Raw genomic sequence first — 20052 nt, 5'->3', positions numbered from 1 at the left:
GCGTAGACTTACTTGAGGCCTAGTACAATTAGCTAGAAGGATACAGGTCAACCCGTACCCATGCCAACTCGCTCGTACCCAAATTTTGGTTTACTTATCCAAAATTTTGGCTTACTCGTACCCATCATGGGCTGACTGCCTAGTAGTAGTAGTAGTAGCCTAGCCTAAGGCAGCAGGCCCGGCCCTAGCCTACTACAACTTAAGTCTAGGCCTAGCCTAGTACTAGTAGGCCTAGTAGTTAACATCATACATACGCCCTAGAGCCTAGTAGTAGCTACCTAGTACTCTACTAGCTAGGCCTAGGTAGTAGCAGTATTAGTTATTGTAGTAGTATTATTGTATTGTAGTATTAGTTGTAGCTGTCCGGTGGTCCTTGGTCACTTGTCTAACTAGCTACGTCTAGGCTAGATCCCCTAGTAGGCCTAGGCCTAGTACGTAGTAAAAATAATTAGTTATTCTTCAACAGTCACACAATTCAGATTCTGCCGCTGATTGTTAGTGAGCAGGGGGAGGGAGAGAAAGAGTTAGAAGAACTGAAATAAGTCGTGACGTATAATAAACATCATACAAAATAATAATATAACTAACGAATCCGTATAATATAATAATGTTGTATGTTATAAAGTAAGGTAAATGCGTTTAATATAATACAATTATATTATAATATAATGTATTTTATTAATAATATAATAGTAAATGTTCATAATATAATGCCAAAACCGAATAATATAATACAAAAAGTCAATAATTTGTTACATTTTTCACATAATATATTAGAAATAGATATAATATAATGCTAAAACCAAGTAATATAATGCAAAACGTATAATTCATTACAATACAATATATAATATAATAAAAAAATGATATAATAATATAATATTTTGAATACTTCAGACAGCTGAGGCTTGCCATAGTGCGCCACTCTCTTTGATATGGCAAGCCTCAGCTGTCTGAAGTATTCAAAATATTATATTATTATATCATTTTTTATTATATTATATATTGTATTGTAATGAATTATAGGTTTTGCGTTATATTACTTGGTTTTAGCATTATATTATATCTATTTCTAATATATTATGTGAAAAATGTAACAAATTATTGACTTTTTGTATTATATTATTGGGTTTTAGCATTATATCATGAACATTTACTATTATATTATGAATAAAATACATTATATTATAATATAATTGTATTATATTAAACGCATTTACCTTATTTTATAACATACAACATTATTATATTATACGGATTCGTTAGTTATATTATTATTTTGTATGATGTTATTTATACGTCACGGCTTATTTCAGTTCTTCTAACTCTTTCTCTCCCTCCCCCTGTTCACTAGCAATCAGCGGCAGAATCTGAATTGTGTGACTGTTGAAGAATAACTAATTATCTTTACTACGTACTAGGCCTAGGCCTACGCCTACTAGGGGATCTAGCCTAGACGTAGCTAGTTAGACAAGTGACCAAGGACCACCGGACAGCTACAACTAATACTACAATACAATAATACTACTACAATAACTACTACTGCTACTACCTAGGCCTAGCTAGTAGAGTACTAGGTAGCTACTACTAGGCTCTAGGGCGTATGTATGATAACTACTAGGCTAGGCCTAGACTTAAGTTGTAGTAGGCTAGGGCCGGGCCTGCTGCCTTAGGCTATAGGCTACTACTACTACTACTAGGCAGCCAGCCCATGATGGGTACGAGTAAGCCAAAATGTTGGATTTATAAGTAAACCAAAATTTGGGTACAAGCGAGTTGGCATGGCCCGGGTACAGGTTGACCTGTATCCTTCTAGCTAATCGTACTAGGCCTAGTCCTCAAGTAAGTCTACGCTACCCAGTCCGGCTACAATATGGTCTATTTTGTTTTACAGCTTTATTAATAGCTGGGTTCAAATCTGGGTTGGGACGGCTTTTTCTCATTCTAAAACAGATTTCCTTATCATAATAAAATAATACCGGTATATGAATTTATTTGTAATATTGTAATGTATACATAATATAAGTAATTGCCATAGCATTTATTATTATTAATTATATATTATACGGTTACCCCTTAATTATACTATAGTATAATTTCCTTGTTATATTTTACAATATTTTCTTCATAATTCTACAATTTTGTCTTTCACAGCACAAATTTATCATACTGAATCATCACACACCAAGTCTCATAAATCTTGTCCAAGCTACTCCAGCTACATGGTATTGCCTTGAGGCTAAACTACACGGTATACTGGCACTACCATCATTCCTGGCTCGTCAACCTAGACAATATAAGCACAGTTTCAGTTTATTTACCATTTCAATTTCTGAACATAAGAGATGAACAACTTATATGGATGGATAACCGTAAGAGCGAAGCTCGTTTACCGGTCACCCGTTAGTGCAGTGACATTACAGACAACATAAAGACAGGACAAAGGTGCAATACATAACAAGACATGTGAACACTTGTGTTTGCAACCCCTTGGATAAAATAATATATTTATATAAAGGAGAAAGTTAGATATTATAATATTTCTTTTCGATCATACATTGATAATTTTAAAATTACTTCTTAAGAAGTCATACTACTGATTCAAAATAGTGACTTACAGCCTGTGGTCAAGGCTTTATTTTCTCTTATGCTTATTTCCTCCAACATACAGAGTACATAGGACTTTTTTTATTCATAACTGTTGAATTGCATCCCAATACATAGTACCTATTGGTATTATATCTAAAAATACAAAGGCGGCTAACACAGATAGTTCCATATATACAGTACTCTTTTATAAATAGATGTATCTCTCCAAACTACTCCCAACTACCTAATCTAATAATAGTACTATTAGCATACTACTATACACTTTGTAGACAAGAAATAAGTTGTATACACCTAGAGGACTTATGGTAGTACAGTCCAACCCCCACTCACTGGCTCGGTCAACATAATCTATGCCTAGATTATTACAGTAATTAAAGTACATTATTACAGAGATTTTTTTTTTTTTTTTTGCAGAAATCAAAGTTATGTGTATAGAAAGCAGTACTCGTATTAAAAACTAAGCATTTTGCAGGTCTTGAACGCAAACTGGCAGGATATTTTTTATTGTTGAAATGAATTGAATCCTAACTAACTAAGACATATTATGACCCTTTTATTTAAATTTATTTGAATAGACCTCCATGTAAAGTCATTAAAGGCTACATGATTGTTTTATATTTTAATATGTGATAGTAGAAAATGATTGTGTATAATGAGGACTATGAATCTTATATTTACTTGCATTCTCATCTTTTTAAAATATTATTTATAATGCTGGTAATGAGTTTAAAATTTAATTATATTGACTATTTTTGATAATCATCATGTCCTTATAAATTCATTTATATTTTTTTTGTGTAATATATTTCATATATTATGTATTAAATAAATTGGTAAGGCCCTATACTGTTATTATTTAAAAAAAGTTTATATACACTATTATTTAAATGCCTACCAATATTTAGTATTAATTGTTTATGTAAATATTTTGTCTAGTTGTCTTGATTTTTTGTATAGGCCAATGGCATCAATGTTTTTCTCAACGCAAATTAGCCTAATAATGCCACATTTAGACACATGATTCATTGATTTCTGATATTCTGTACTTGTGTTTGCATTACTAAAATAGTAGTTAATATATTTTATTTATAACGTATGTATAAACATATATTCATATTTTGTTTAACATTTTTAATACCTATCTACCTTTCTGATATTGTTACTATTATATAATATTTTTTGAGGCAGCAATAAAACAAAAATTAAAACATTTAATTTGACCTATACTGTACTATGTTAGTTCAGGAAATAAAGTGTGTGTGGGCAGAAACTAGTGTGTTGGAAGTTGGTGGTGTGAGGTGTATAGTTGTCACTTTAAGACCTAAATTAGATGTTTTCTGAAGAAAAGAAGTAAGCGGATACGCTTTCAAACAACTCCAAGAAGATTCACACAAAAATAATTACTTTCCAATAAAATAGTATAACAGTGTATATTACAGTAGGCCTACATTGAATAAACTCGAGCGGAAAAATAACGGACATAAAAAAACATTCATTTTCTTGTTGAAAAGTGCCCTCTCTAGTTTTCTATTAATTTATTAATAATTATTACTAATTAATGAGTAATATGAACATATTTTTAACATTCAATGCTGGAAGCTGGTTCTACTCCTAACAAAGTGTCATACCTCCAAATTTCATCAACGTATTCAAAGCACTTCAATATTAAATATCACATTTAACATAAAAAATCGGGTTTTGGATAGAATTTTGCTTAAAAACATATACAAAAAACATCGATAAAAAATACTTTTCGTATTCAAAAACATTTGATACTTGGTATAAATGTTCACTATATGTTGCTCTATTCACAGAAACAAAATTGCATTCATGAACGTTTTTCGTTGGTTGTTTTTTCAAAATCGTTATTAGGTTGAAAAAAATGAGTTGAAATTGTATGGTCTTTCATAAGTGTACATTTTGTAAAAACGTAAATTAAAAAAATCAGTGATATGGCTTGATAGTTATTTTTTTTTTGCAATATGGATGGAGCAACCTATATTGAACATTTATACCAAGTATCAAATGTTTTTGAATACGAAAAGTATTTTTTATCGATGTTTTTTGTATATGTTTTTAAGCAAAATTCTATCAAAACCTGAATTTGTAATGTTAAATGTGATATTTATTTAAGTGCTTTGAATACGTTGATGAAATTTGGAGGTATGAAACTTTGTTAGGAGTAGATACAGCTTCCAGCCTTAAATGTAAAAAATATGTTCATATTACTCATTAATTAATAATAATTATTAATAAATTAATAGAAAACTAGAGAGGGCACTTTTCGAAAAGAAAATGAATATTTTTTTATGTGCGTTATTATTCCGCTCGAGTTTATTCAATGTACTGTAATATACACTGTTATACTATTTTATTGGAAAGTAATTATTTTTGTGTGCATCTTCTTGAAGTTGTTTGAAAGCGTATCCTTTTACTTCTTTTCTTCAGAAACATCTAATTTAGGTCTTAAAGTGACAAATATACACCTCACACCAGATTCTGCCCACACACACTTCATCTCCTGAACTAACATAGTACAGTATAAGTCAAAATAATTGTTTAAAATTTTTTTTTATTGAAAACAATCTGCCTCAAAAAATATTATACAATAGTAACACTATCAGAAAGGTAGGTATTGTAATAATGTTTAAATTTAAAAATGTGAAAAAAAAACTGAATGTTTATACATACATTACAAATGAAATATATTAACTACTAGGTTATTTTAGTAATGCATACACAAGTACAGAATATCAGAAATCAATGAATCATGTTTCTAAATGTGGCATTATTAGGCTAATTTGCTTTGAGAAAAACATTGATGCCATTGGCCTATACAAAAAATCAAGGCAATTAGACAAAATATTTATATAAACAATTATACTAATATTGGTAGGCATAAAATAAGTGTATATAAACTTTTCTTAAATAATAACAGTATAGGGCCTTACCAATTTATTTAATACATAATATATGAACTATATTCCACAAAAGAAATATAAATGAAATTATATGGACATAATGATTATCAAAACTAGTCAATATAATTAAATTTTAAACTCATTACCAGCATTATAAATAAAATTTTAAAAAGATGAGAATGCAAGTGAATATCAGATTCTTAGTCCTCATTATACACAATCATTTTCTACTATCACATATTAAATAAAAAAACAATCATGTAGCCTTTAATGAATTTACATCCAGGTCTATTCAAATAAATTTAAATAAAAGGGTCATAATATGTCTTCGTCTCCAGTTCATAGAAAATGAAGTTAGGATTCCATTCATTTCAACAATAACAAATATTCAAAATATCCTGCCAGTTTGCGTTCAAGAGTACAACCTGCTTAGTTTTTAATTCGAGTACTGCTTTCTATACACATAACTTTGATTTCTGCAAAAAAAAAAAAAAAATCTCTGTAATAATGTACTTTAATTACTGTAATAATCTAGGTATAGATTATGTTGACCGGGCCAGTGAGAGGGCGTTCGACTGTACTACCATAAGTCCTCTAGGTGTATACAACTTACTTCTTGTCTACAAAGTGTATAGTAGTATGCTAATAGTACTATTATTAGATTAGGTAGTTGGGAGTAGATTGGAGAGATACATCTATTTATAAGAGAGTACTGTATATGGAACTATCTGTGTTAGCCGCCTTTGTATTTTTAGATATAATACCAATAGGTACTATGTATTGGGATGCAATTCAACAGTTATAAATAAAAAAGTCCTATGTACTCTGTATGTTGGAGGAAATAAGCATAAGAGAAAATAAAGCCTTGACCACAGGGTGTAAGTCACTATTTTGAATCAGTAGTATGACTTCTTAAGAAATAATTTTAAAATTATCATTGTATGATCGAAAAGAAATATTATAATATCTAACTTTTTCCTTTATATAAATATATTATTTTATCCAAGGGGTTGCAAACACAAGTGTTCACATGTCTTGTTATGTATTGCACCTTTGTCCTGTCTTTATGTTGTCTGTAATGTCACTGCACTAACGGGTGACCGGTAAACGAGCTTCGCTCTTACGGTTATCCATCCATATAAGTTGTTCATCTCTTATGTTCAGAAATTGAAATGGTAAATAAACTGAAACTGTGCTTATGTGGTCCAGGTTGACGAGCCAGGAATGATGGTAGTGCCAGTATACCGTGTAGTTTAGCCTCAAGGCAATACCATGTAGCTGGAGTAGCTTGGACAAATACAGTAGACATTTATGAGACTTGGTGTGTGATGATTCAGTATGATAAATTTGTGCTGTGAAAGACAAAATTGTAGAATTATGAAGAAAATATTGTAAAATATAACAAGGAAATTATACTATAGTATAATTAAGGAATAACCGTATAATATATAATTAATAATAATAAATGCAATGGCAATTACTTATATTATGTATACATTACAATATTACAAATAAATTCATATATTATTTTATTATGATAAGGAAATCTGTTTTAGAATGAGAAAAAGCCATCCCAACCCAGATTTGAACCCAGCTATCAATAAAGCTATAAAACAAAATAAACCATATTGTAGCCGGACTGGGTAGCGTAGACTTACTTGAGGCCTAGGCCTAGTACGATTAGTTAGAAGGATACAGGTCAACCCGTACCCATGCCAACTCGCTCGTACCCAAATTTTGGTTTACTTATCCAAAATTTTGGCTTACTCGTACCCATCGTGGGCTGACTGCCTAGTAGTAGTAGCATGGAGTAAAGAATAGCAATAGCCTAGCCTAAGGCAGCAGGCCCGGCCCTAGCCTACTACAACTTAAGTCTAGGCCTAGCCTAGTACTAGTAGGCCTAGGCCTAGTAGTTAACATCATACATACGCCCTAGAGCCTAGGCCTAGTATTAGATACCTAGTACTCTACTAGCTAGGCCTAGGTAGTAGCAGTAGTAGTTATTGTAGTAGTATTATTGTATTGTAGTATTAGTTGTAGCTGTCCGGTGGTCCTTGGTCACTTGTCTAACTAGCTACGTCTAGGCTAGATCCCCTAGTAGGCCTAGGCCTAGGCCTAGTACGTAGTAAAGATAATTAGTTATTCTTTAACAGTCACACAATTCAGATTCTGCCGCTGATTGCTAGTGAACAGGGGGAGGGAGAGAAAGAGTTAGAAGAACTGAAATAAGTCGTGACGTATAATAAACATCATACAAAATAATAATATAACTAACGAATCCGTATAATATAATAATGTTGTATGTTATAAAGTAAGGTAAATGCGTCTAATATATAATACAATTATATTATAATATAATGTATTTTATTAATAATATAATAGTAAATGTTCATAATATAATGCCAAAACCGAATAATATAATACAAATAGTCAATAATTTGTTACATTTTTCACATAATATATTAGAAATAGATATAATATAATGCTAAAACTAAGTTATATAATGCAAAACGTATATTTCATTACAATACAATATATAATATAATAAAAAAATGATATAATAATATAATATTTTAAATACTTCAGACAGCTGAGGCTTGCCATACTTTGAGGTCAACTTTAATATCACGATCATGTTTCTTCTCGTTATACGTCACTGTAATAAATTACCATTACATATATAGATGAGTGGAAATAGACTTTTCAGTCAAACAAATTGCAACAGTTTGTTTTTTTGCTGAAACATGCTCAACTATATGTAGATATTATCATATCCAAAATCTACCCTGATCTGCCCACTATAAATTACCTAATTTGCATAAAATCAAAATGGCTGCCATTTTACAACTTTGATCCCAATTATCTCTTAAACCATAAAGAATTTGGTATAAGAATGTATTGAACACAAATATAAACATGACCCCAAAGATTCAGAATAATATATTTGAATTGTCTTTGGGGGTCAAGGTCAAAGGTCATTCCAGTATGACATCTAAAATATGCTAATTATCTCTTAATCCATTAGGTATTTTGAATAAGAATGTACAAGTACAAATATAAACATGACCCTTAAGATTCAGAATAGCACATTTGGTTTTTCATCTTACCCTGGGGTCATTGGGTCAAAGGTCACAATATAAAAGCATTCAAATTATCCTTTAAATCAATTTGCATAGTAGTCTTACTACTACTAAAAACATAGCATATACAGTACAGACATTGCAGCAGATTGATGTCTGCACACTGCGCCCACACCCCTCCCACCCAGAGATTACTAGGTCAATGATTTTACAAGTACAAATATAAATGTGATCCTAAAGATTCAAAATAATGTATTTGATTTGTCTTTAGGGATAAGGTCATTCCAGTATGGCCTCTAAAATATGCTAATTATCTCTATAATCTATCCATTAAATATTTTGAATAAGAATGTATAACTATAGTACAAATATAAACATGACCCTAAAGGTTTAGAATAATGTAATTGAGTTGTATTAGGGTTCAAGGTTTAAAAGGTTATCTAATTACACTATATAAAATTTGAAAATAACTCTCAAAACATCAGGTATTATTAACAAGAATGTATTTAAAATAAATATGACCCTAAATATTCAGAATAAATGCAATGGATTTGTATATGGGGTCAAATGTCATCTAATTACTGTATGCCATATAAAATATGCTAATTATCTCTCAAAACATCAGGTATTTTGAACAAGAATGTATTTAATAGAAATAAAAGTGCAATTTGTATTCATATATTATTTAAATACCTTTAGTGTAAACATTTTAAAGTGTTACTGTTACTATTAATACCAATCTGACCCTCATGTCTCAATACTTTTCAGCGAACAAACTTTCTCTTAACCACAAAAAATGTAACTTCATCCTGTTTGGGACCCCTCAGAAAATTAAAAACATTGATACTGCAAACTATAACATTTCTATTAACAATCATGATATTCTGTCAGTCCAATCTGCTACATTTTTAGGAGTTCATCTAGACAGTCGACTTTCATGGAAAAATCACATCAATTTTGTTACGAATAAAATTTCCAAAAGTCTAGGCATCATCACTAGACTTTCTTCTTTTTTACCCCCTAACATTCTTCGTATTCTTTACTGCTCACTTATCCTGTATATTGCAATATTGTCTGGTGCAACTCTTATCCTTCCAATATTAAAAAACTTCAAACTCTTTAAAAAAAAGGCCATCAGGGTTATATCTGGCGCCCCACCCCTGTCTCATTCATCTCATCTTTTTTCTAAGCTTCATCTTCTCAAAGTCTTATCTGTCTGGACTAATAGCTTCTTCTTTCGAAATTTTGTTTAAATATATATTGTTCATTGAAATCAATTTTGTATATGAAAGGAGAAAATAAATGTTGCTTTGAATTGAATTTAAAGTATCAGTATATATTAGGATTAAGTAACAGTATTTATCAATACTTTTATTCCAGAATGTAATGAATACAGTAAGACGGTAATTCATTGTGATACTTACTAAAGTATACTTTAAGAAAATTGGTCCAGAGTATGGCAAAAACATCTTTAAAATAAGTCCATTGACGATCGAGTCCCACCCAAGAATTATTTAGAAATGTTTGTGACCAATGTTTCAGAAATGTAAGCTTCGTAGGCCTACTAAAGTAGGTAAGCCTAAATGTAAAAGTAATGTATTATCAGAATAAGATATACTGTATGGTATAAAGTAAATGACCTACTGATCTTATGTAAATTTAGTAGTTATAATATTCAAGCTTTTTAAAATGTTTAAGGGTGGGAGGGGTGTGGGCGCAGTGTGCAGACATCAATCTGCTGCAATGTCTGTACTGTATTTGCTATGTTTTTAGTAGTTGTAAGACTACTATGCAAATTGATTTAAAGGATAATTTGAATGTTTTTATATTGTGACCTTTGACCCAGTGACCCCAGGGTAAGATGAAAAATCAAATGTGCTATTCTGAATCTTAAGGGTCATGTTTATATTTGTACTTGTGCATTCTTATTCAAAATACCTATTGGATTAAGAGATATTAGCATATTTTAGATGACCTACTGGAATGACCTTTGACCTTGACCCCAAAGACAAATCAAATACATTATTCTGAATCTTTGGGGTCATGTTTATATTCGTGTTTAATACATTCTTATACCAATTTCTTTATGGTTTAAGAGATAATTGGGATGAAAGTTGTCAAATGGCAGCCATTTTGATTTTATGCAAATTATGTAATTTATAATGGGCAGATCAGGGTAGATTTTGGATATGATAATATCTACATATAGTTAAGCATGTTTCAGCAAAAAAACAAACTGTTGCAATTTGTTTGACTCAACGCCTATTTTTCATCTATTTCCACTCATCTAATAGTAATCTACATGAATTCTAGAATAAGAGTGTGTTTAGATTTAAGAAACCATGTATAATTAATATAACAACAATCAGGAACATTCCAGTATGCTATTAATAGAAACTGTAATCCAATAGAAGAAGTATAAAGAATGATCTAGAAGGATATAGGAACATCTTGTATATAAAGGTATGGCAAGCCTCAGCTGTCTGAAGTATTCAAAATATTATATTATTATATCATTTTTTTATTATATTATATATTGTATTGTAATGAATTATACGTTTTGCATTATATTACTTGGTTTTAGCATTATATTATATCTATTTCTAATATATTATGTGAAAAATGTAACAAATTATTGACTTTTTGTATTATATTATTCAGTTTTGGCATTATATTATGAACATTTACTATTATATTATTAATAAAATACATTATATTATAATATAATTGTATTATATTAAACGCATTTACCTTACTTTATAACATACAACATTATTATATTATACTGATTCGTTAGTTATATTATTATTTTGTATGATGTTTATTATACGTCACGACTTATTTCAGTTCTTCTAACTCTTTCTCTCCCTCCCCCTGCTCACTAACAATCAGCGGCAGAATCTGAATTGTGTGACTGTTGAAGAATAACTAATTATCTTTACTACGTACTAGGCCTAGGCCTACTAGGGGATCTAGCCTAGACGTAGCTAGTTAGACAAGTGACCAAGGACCACCGGACAGCTACAACTAATACTACAATACAATAATACTACTACAATAACTAATACTGCTACTACCTAGGCCTAGCTAGTAGAGTACTAGGTAGCTACTACTAGGCTCTAGGGCGTATGTATGATGTTAACTACTAGGCCTAGGCCTACTAGTACTAGGCGGCATCCGTACTAGGCTAGGCCTAGACTTAAGTTGTAGTAGGCTAGGGCCGGGCCTGCTGCCTTAGGCTAGGCTACTACTACTACTACTAGGCAGTCAGCCCATGATGGGTACGAGTAAGCCAAAATTTTGGATAAGTAAACCAAAATTTGGGTACGAGCGAGTTGGCATGGGTACGGGTTGACCTGTATCCTTCTAGCTAATTGTACTAGGCCTAGGCCTCAAGTAAGTCTACGCTACCCAGTCCGGCTACAATATGGTTTATTTTGTTTTATAGCTTTATTGATAGCTGGGTTGAAATCTGGGTTGGGATGGCTTTTTCTCATTCAAAAACAGATTTCCTTATCATAATAAAATAATATATGAATTTATTTGTAATATTGTAATGTATACATAATATAAGTAATTGCCATTGCATTTATTATTATTTATTATATATTATACGGTTACCCCTTAATTATACTATAGTATAATTTCCTTGTTATATTTTACAATATTTTCTTCATAATTCTACAATTTTGTCTTTCACAGCACAAATTTATCATACTGAATCATCACACACCAAGTCTCATAAATTTCTACTGTATTTGTCCAAGCTACTCCAGCTACATGGTATTGCCTTGAGGCTAAACTACACGGTATACTGGCACTACCATTATTCCTGGCTCGTCAACCTGGACCACATAAGCACAGTTTCAGTTTCAGTTTATTTACCATTTCAATTTCTGAACATAAGAGATGAACAACTTATATGGATGGATAACCGTAAGAGCGAAGCTCGTTTACCGGTCACCCGTTAGTGCAGTAACATTACGGACAACATCAAGACAGGACAAAGGTGCAATACATGTGAACACTTGTGTTTGCAACCCCTTGGATAAAATAATATATTTATATAAAGGAGAAAGTTAGATATTATAATATTTCTTTTCGATCATACAATGATAATTTTAAAATTAATTAAATCCTAAGAAGTCATACTACTGATTCAAAATAGTGACTGACTTACACCCTGTGGTCAAGACTTGCTCTTATGCTTATTTCCTCCAACATACAGAGTACATAGGACTATTTTTATTCATAACTGTTGAATTGCATCCCAATACACAGTACCTATTGGTATTACAGTATAACTAAAAATACAAAGGCAACTAACACAGATAGTTCCATATATACAGTACTCTCTTATAAATAGATGTATCTCTCCAATCTACTCCCAACTACCTAATCTAATAATAGTACTATTAGCATACTACTATACACTTTGTAGACAAGAAGTAAGTTGTATACACCTAGAGGACTTATGGTAGTACAGTCGAACGCCCTCTCACTGGCCCGGTCAACATAATCTATACCTAGATTATTGCAGTAATTAAAGTAAATTATTACAGAGATTTTTTTTTTGTTGCAGAAATCAAAGTTATGTGTATAGAAAGCAGTACTCGTATTAAAAACTAAGCAGGTTGTACTCTTGAACGCAAACTGGCAGGATATTTTAAATATTTTTTATTGTTGAAATGAATGGAATCCTAACTTCATTTTCTACGAACTGGAGACGAAGACATATTATGACCCTTTTATTTAAATTTATTTGAATAGACCTCCATGTAAATTCATTAAAGGCTACATGATTGTTTTATATTTTAATATGTGATACTAATAGTAGAAAATTATTGTTTATAATGAGGACTAAGAATCTGATATTCACTTGCATTCTCATCTTTTTAAAATTTTATTTATAATGCTGGTAATGAGTTTAAAATTTAATTATATTGACTAGTTTTGATAATAATTATGTCCTTATAAATTCATTTACATTTCTTTTGTGTAATATAGTTCATATATTATGTATTAAATAAATTGGTAAGGCCCTGTACTGTTATTATTTAAGGAAAGTTTATATACACTTATTTTATGCCTACCAATACTAGTATAATTGTTTATATAAATATTTTGTCTAATTGCCTTGATTTTTTGTATAGGCCAATGGCATCAATGTTTTTCTCAAAGCAAATTAGCCTAATAATGCCACATTTAGACACATGATTCATTGATTTCTGATATTCTGTACTTGTGTATGCATTACTAAAATAACCTAGTAGTTAATATATTTCATTTGTAATGTATGTATAAACATTCATTTTTTTTTCACATTTTTAAATTTAAACATTATTACAATACCTACCTTTCTGATATTGTTACTATTGTATGATATTTTTTGAGGCAGATTGTTTTCAATAAAAAAAAATTTTAACAAACAATTATTTTGACTTATACTGTACTATGTTAGTTCAGGAGATGAAGTGTGTGTGGGCAGAATCTGGTGTGAGGTGTATATTTATCACTTTAAAACCTAAATTAGATGTTTTCTGAAGAAAAGAAGTAAAAGGATACGCTTTCAAACAACTCCAAGAAGATTCACACAAAAATAATTACTTTCCAATAAAATAGTATAACAGTGTATATTACAGTACATTGAATAAACTCGAGCGGAAAAATAACGCACATAAAAAAACATTCATTTTCTTGTCGAAAGGTGCCCTCTCTAGTTTTCTATTAATTTATTAATAATTATTATTAATTAATGAGTAATATGAACATATTTTTAACATTCAATGCTGGAAACTGGTTCTACTCCTAACAAAGTTTCATACCTCCAAATTTCATCAACGTATTCAAAGCACTTAAATAAATATCATTTAACATTACAAATCCAGGTTTTGATAGAATTTTGCTTAAAAACATATACAAAAAACATCGATAAAAAATACTTTTCGTATTCAAAAACATTTGATACTTGGTATAAATGTTCAATATAGGTTGCTCCATCCATATTGCAAAAAAAAAATAACTATCAAGCCATATCACTGATTTTTTAAATTTACGTTTTTACAAAATGTACACTTATGAAAGACTATACAATTCCAACTCATTTTTTTCAAGCTAATAACTATTTTGAAAAAACAACCAACAAAAAACGTTCATGAATGCAATTTTGTTTCTGTGAATAGAGCAACCTATAGTGAACATTTATACCAAGTATCATCTGTTTTTGAATACGAAAAGTATTTTTTATCGATGTTTTTTGTATATGTTTTTAAGCAAAATTCTATCCAAAACCCGAATTTTTTATGTTAAATGTGATATTTAATATTGAAGTGCTTTGAATACGTTGATGAAATTTGGAGGTATGAAACTTTGTTAGGAGTAGAACCAGTTTCCAGCATTGAATGTTAAAAATATGTTCATATTACTCATTAATTAATAATAATTATTAATAAATTAATAGAAAACTATAGAGGGCACTTTTCGACAAGAATATGAGCGTTTTTTTATGTGCGTTATTTTTCCGCTCGAGTTTATTCAATGTACTGTAATATACACTGTTATACTATTTTATTGGAAAGTAATTATTTTTGTGTGAATCTTCTTGGAATTGTTTGAAAGCGTATCCTCTTACTTCTTTTCTTCAGAAAACATCTAATTTAGGTCTTAAAGTGACAAATATACACCTCACACCACCAACCTCCAACACACCAGATGCCCACACACATTTCATATCCTGAACTAACATAGTACAGTATAAGTCAAATTAATTGTTTTAATTTTTTTTTATTGCTGCCTCAAAATATATTATACAATAGTAACAATATCAGAAAGGTAGGTATTGTAATAATTTTTAAATTTAAAAATGTGAAAAAAAACTTAATGTTTATACATACATTACAAATGAAATATATTAACTACTTGGTTATTTTAGTAATGCATACTCAAGTACAGAATATCAGAAATCAATGAATCATGTGTTTAAATGTGGCATTATTAGGCTAATTTGCGTTGAGAAAAACATTGATGCCATTGGCCTATACAAAAAATCAAGGCAATTAGACAAAATATTTATATAAACAATTAATACTAAGTAGGCATAAAATAAGTGTATATAAACTTTCCTTAAATAATAACAGTATAGGGCCTTACCAATTTATTCAATACATAATATATGAACTATATTACACAAAAGAAATAATGATTATCAAAACTAGTCAATATAATTAAATTTTAAACTCATTACCAGCATTATAAATAAAATTTTTAAAAGATGAGAATGCAAGTGAATATCAGATTCTTAGTCCTCATTATACACAATGATTTTCTACTATCACATATTAAAATATAAAACAAACATATAGCCTTTAATGAATTTACATGAAGGTCTATTCAAATAAATTTAAATAAAAGGGTCATAATATGTCTTCGTCTCCAGTTGTTGCAAAGAAGTTAGGATTCCATTCATTTCAACAATAAAAAATATTCAAAATATCCTGCCAGTTTGCGTTCAAGAGTACAACCTGCTTAGTTTTTAATACGAGTACTGCTTTCTATACACATAACTTTGATTTCTGCAAAAAAAAAAAAAAATCTCTGTAATAATGTACTTTAATTACTGTAATAATCTAGGTATAGATTATGTTGACCGGGCCAGTGAGAGGGCGTTCGACTGTACTACCATAAGTCCTCTAGGTGTATACAACTTACTTCTTGTCTACAAAGTGTATAGTAGTATGCTAATAGTACTATTATTAGATTAGGTAGATTGGAGAGATACATCTATTTATAAGAGAGTACTGTATATATTGAACTATCTGTGTTAGCCGCATTTGTATTTTTAGATATAATACCAATAGGTACTATGTATTGTATGATAAAAAAGAAATATTATAATATCTATCTTTCTCCTTTATATAAATATATTATTTTATCCAAGGGGTTGCAAACACAAGTGTTCACATGTCTTGTTATGTATTGCACCTTTGTCCTGTCTTTATGTTGTCCGTAATGTCACTGCACTAACGGGTGACCGGTAAACGAGCTTCGCTCTTATGGTTATCCATCCATATAAGTTGTTCATCTCTTATGTTCAGAAATTGAAATGGTAAATAAACTGAAACTGAAACTGTGCTTATGTGGTCCAGGTTGACGAGCCAGGAATGATGGTAGTGCAAGTATACCGTGTAGTTTAGCCTCAAGGCAATACCATGTAGCTGGAGTAGCTTGGACAAATACAGTATGATAAATTTGTGCTGTGAAAGACAAAATTGTAGAATTATAAAGAAAATATTGTAAAATATAACAAGGAAATTATACTATAGTATAATTAAGGGGTAACCGTATAATATATAATTAATAATAATAAATGCAATGGCAATTAGGGCCTAGGTACTATTACAAATAAATTCATATATTATTTTATTATGATAAGGAACTCTGTTTTAGAATGAGAAAAAGCCGTCCCAACCCAGATTTGAACCCAGCTATCAATAAAGCTATAAAACAAAATAGACCATATTGTAGCCGGACTGGGTAGCGTAGACTTACTTGAGGCCTAGGCCTAGTACGATTAGCTAGAAAGAAGGATACAGGTCAACCCGTACCCATGCCAACTCGCTCGTACCCAAATTTTGGTTTACTTATATCCAAAATTTTGGCTTACTCGTAACCATCATGGGCTGGCTGCCTAGTAGTAGTAGTAGTAGTAGCCTAGCCTAGCCTAAGGCAGCAGGCCCGGCCCTAGCCTACTACAACTTAAGTCTAGGCCTAGCCTAGGCTAGTACTAGTAGGCCTAGGCCTAGTAGTTAACATCATACATACGCCCTAACCCCCCTAGAGCCTAGTAGTAGCTAACCTACCTAGTACTCTACTAGCTAGGCCTAAGTATTAGCAGTAGTAGTTATTGCATTAGTAGTATTATTGTATTGTAGTATTAGTTGTAGCTGTCCGGTGGTCCTTGGTCACTTGTCTAACTAGCTACGTCTAGGCTAGATCCCCTAGTAGGCCTAGGCTAGGCCTAGTAGTACGTAGTATAGTTATTCTTCAACAGTCACACAATTCAGATTCTGCCGCTGATTGCTAGTGAACAGGGGGAGGGAGAGAAAGAGTTAGAAGAACTGAAATGAGCCGTGACGTATAATAAACATCATACAAAATAATAATATAACTAACGAATCCGTATAATATAATAATGTTGTATGTTATAAAGTAAGGTAAATGGGTTTAATATAATACAATTATATTATAATATAATGTATTTTATTAATAATATAATAGTAAATGTTCATAATATAATGCCAAAACCGAATAATATAATACAAAAAGTCAGTAATTTGTTACATTTTTCACATAATATATTAGAAATAGATATAATATAATGCTAAAACCAAGTAATATAATGCAAAACGTATAATTCATTACAATACAATATATAATATAATAAAAAATGATATAATAATATAATATTTTGAATACTTCAGACAGCTGAGGCTTGCCATATAAAGGGATGTAAAACTAGTTAGTTTGTTGGGTATTGTAAAGTTATTGTGTTAAAGTGCTAACTGGATTATTGAAAGTTGAAGTTGATTGAAATTAAAGCTTTATTTTGAGTTATTTTACAACTTTGTGGATTTTGTGTGTATACTTTTATGTCACAAGGGAGTTCCTAAAGTATTTTCACCCGCTCGGAAACATACTTAAAAGGAGTTCGTGACAGTCACAATGGGTTCTTGTTACCAGCACGCTATCAGGAAGTTATCAAAACGATCTCTTTTCCGATCTCTTTTCTTATAAACCCAAACTGGCAGATGTTGTCTTTCTGGTGAATGGAAATAAAACTAATATTAAAAAGAAAAATGAAACAAATTGCAAGATCAGATCTTCAGATTATTGTTACATCACGCATAGAGGTCTCATAACATAAGGAAGATAAGCACAATACTTATATAGCCATCTTGTTTATAATAGATATAAAACATTTCTCAACTTAATTGTTTTCCCGATGTATTTGTTTATCTATAAGAATCAATGTGCAATAATCATAACGGTATTCTATTTATCAATATTTTCTGGAAGCAAAACATTAGTCCTGTAACTGCTGAGGATCATGCGATGGTCATTGCATTTTGGTTGTACTCGCGCACAGTGATAATGATTAGGATACAATTATAATCAGTGAGAATTGCTTACCACTGTGCGCTACTACTACCCATGTTGGTTGTACTCGCGCACAGTGATAATGAATATGGATACGATTAAAATCAGTGAGAAGCTTACCACTGTGCGCTACTACTACCCATGTTGGTTGTACTCGCGCACAGTGATAATGATTAGGATACAATTATAATCAGTGAGAAGCTTACCACTGTGCGCTACTACTATCCATGTTGGTTGTACTCGCGCACAGTGATAATGATTAGGATACAATTATAATCAGTGAGAAGCTTACCACTGTGCGCTACTACTACCCATGTTGGTTGTACACGCGCACAGTGATAATGAATAGGATACGATTAAAATCAGTGCGACGCTTACCAATGTGCGCTACTATACCCATCTTGGTTGTACTCGCGCACAGTGATAATGAATAGGATACGATTAAAATCAGTGAGAAGCTTACCACTGTGCGCTACTACCCATGTTGGTTGTACTCGACGTGCACAGTGATAATGAATAGGATACGATTAAAATCAGTGAGAAGCTTACCACTGTGCGCTACTACCCATGTTGGTTGTACTCGTGCACAGTGATAATGAATAGGATACGATTAAAATCAGTGAGAAGCTTACCACTGTGCGCTACTATACCCATCTTGGTTGTACTCGCGCACAGTGATAATGAATAGGATACGATTAAAATCAGTGAGAAGCTTACCACTGTGCGCTACTATACCCATCTTGGTTGTACTCGCGCACAGTGATAATGAATAGGATACGATTAAAATCAGTGAGAAGCTTACCACTGTGCGCTACTACCCATGTTGGTTGTACTCGCGCACAGTGATAATGAATAGGATACGATTAAAATCAGTGAGAAGCTTACCACTGTGCGCTACTACCCATGTTGGTTGTACACGCGCACAGTATAGGATTTTACCATAAACTCGCGCATAGTGAATATAACTATAAGAAAACACACATGATCCTCGATTTAAATATTGTATAATATCAATAATAGACTTTTTAAATAAAATGTATTTGGTGACAAAATTACAAAACACCACCTATAAAACATTTCATAAACAGCAACACAATAGCGGAATTACTTGTAATTTGTATGCAATTGACACGAGTAATTTGAAGGCAATTCCGGTTGAATCGTGTTTGTAGTTTGTTGACGTGACGTGCGCGTTGATCAATGAATTTGGACCTTCCCATAATGCATTGGTGCGTGTGGAATATAAGGTAGTCAGGGATGATGTCAGGAATTGATGATTTGTGAAT

General features: G+C 31.2%; 1 long non-coding RNA gene across 1 annotated transcript; it reads right to left on the bottom strand.

Moving 5' to 3' along the window:
• Window positions 1-5822: 5822 nt before the first annotated feature.
• LOC144836285 (uncharacterized) lies at window positions 5823-7600 on the bottom strand. The gene is made up of 3 exons (XR_013611164.1): window positions 7503-7600; window positions 6583-6883; window positions 5823-6007 (listed from the first exon to the last, which is right to left on the bottom strand). It is a non-coding gene; the product is annotated as an uncharacterized LOC144836285 (long non-coding RNA).
• Window positions 7601-20052: the final 12452 nt, after the last annotated feature.

Source organism: Antedon bifida, chromosome 2 (genome assembly GCF_963402885.1).
Source record: "Antedon bifida chromosome 2, ecAntBifi1.1, whole genome shotgun sequence".
Taxonomy (NCBI): domain Eukaryota; kingdom Metazoa; phylum Echinodermata; class Crinoidea; order Comatulida; family Antedonidae; genus Antedon; species Antedon bifida.
Note: the sequence above shows the minus strand (reverse complement) of the source record. Positions and strands in the feature narration are given on the sequence as shown.